The sequence below is a fragment of the Dasypus novemcinctus genome, chromosome 12 (assembly GCF_030445035.2).
Source record: "Dasypus novemcinctus isolate mDasNov1 chromosome 12, mDasNov1.1.hap2, whole genome shotgun sequence".
NCBI classification, from domain to species: domain Eukaryota; kingdom Metazoa; phylum Chordata; class Mammalia; order Cingulata; family Dasypodidae; genus Dasypus; species Dasypus novemcinctus.
The window spans coordinates 42050513-42052057 of NC_080684.1; the positions used below are offsets into that span (position 1 = coordinate 42050513).

The 1545-nt window shown below is 39.3% G+C and overlaps 1 pseudogene; it reads right to left on the reverse strand.

The window, feature by feature from the left end:
- Positions 1–478: 478 nt before the first annotated feature.
- Positions 479–1093, reverse strand: LOC101434812 (synaptosomal-associated protein 23 pseudogene; annotated as a pseudogene).
- Positions 1094–1545: the final 452 nt, after the last annotated feature.

Here is a 1545-nt window from a genome sequence, read left to right on the forward strand (position 1 = left end):
TGCAATTTGAATTAAAAATTAAACCCAACTAGATCTTTCCTGTGACTATGCAATGTTTGCTTCCAGGCCTGCAAGTTCTTACTGAGACAACAACCCTCAGCTCTGCTCCCTCCCCCCTCCAAAACAAACAAACAGACACAAAAACTACTGCTTCCTTCTGGCTTTGTCTGGCAATATTTCCAAATCTTGAAAGCAAGGGAACCTTCTAAAGTAAATGAGGATGAAAAACAACACTGTATGTATAGATGAAAACCAATCTAAGAGGTTGAACTGAGAAGGAAAATACCAGAAAAAAGCACTACAGTCCACCCTCAAGAGAAAAAAAGAAATGGGGGGGGGGGGGGCTGTTCTGGTCCTTCCTCCTTATTTTCTCCTATTTACAAGAGTGTGAGACCAAAATTTCAAACTCTGAAAAGGTAGTGACCTTAAAGGAGGAGCTAGAAAAATGAATAAATGATAAAGAAGTACAACAGTAACTTTAGCTTTCAATGAGTTTCTTTGCTCTGGCATTGGCAATGTCAACACCATCTTTCTTAGTTTTAGCCTTTTCTGTGATCCGTTTTGTTGATTTTGAGCATCAATCTCATTGCCCATGTGTTTTGGATTTCCCAGGACACTGCCCACCTGAGTCAGGTTCTCCTCCATTTCATCTTCTTTGGCATCATTAACTATAAGTTTAATGTATCTGCCTGGGTCTACTCCTGTGGCTGTTTGCTGAGGCTCACCAATTGTCATCTGGCCTAGCTGCTAAATATTACATCGCTAGATGAGTCGTCTCTGACATCTCCCCATATAGCCTTATAGGCCTTACCAAACTCAAAGTTCTCCATCCTATTACATGGGCAGACACAAATTCCACAGCACTTGTTGAGTTCTGTTAAAGTCTTCTCTGCTTCTCTTGTCTTTATTTATTTGGTCCATACCTCCTTCAATGCAGTTTAGTTGTTCTCCTTATTCATCTAGCATAGAGATCATTTTGATTCCTGTATCCTGAACTCAATGGTAAACCCAGGATTCTCCTTGTACTTTCCAGGCACTCTTCAGTAACCTGGTAAGCTCTCAGCTGAATTTCTTCTGATGATGGATTATTCATGATGAATCAAAACCCTTTATAGGCAGAGAAACTGAAACGTGGATGTTCAAGTGGCTGCTGCCACTCCTTTCCCAGTTGCAGCAGCTTGGACACCCTGAAGTATGCACAATTAATATCCTATATTGTCCATTTGAGGAAACTGAGGTTCATATATGTTAAGCAATTTGTCCTAGTCATATAAGTAGAAACAAGACCCAGGACATAGATACAGGTAATTTAAATCTGTGATTAATCCTTTACAATTTTGTAATACTGCCTCCTCATGAACCTATGATTTAGTCAAGCCATTTTGGGAAAACAGTCTAAACAGAAGGATTGATCAAATCATGGGTGATGATGTCCATGAATGCCTCAATTTCAATAAAATTTCCATATAATAAAGATTTAGTGATTTTTCTAGCCCCCTTCTTTGGCCAGATGTTTAAAAAGGATTACATGGGTATTTTCAAACG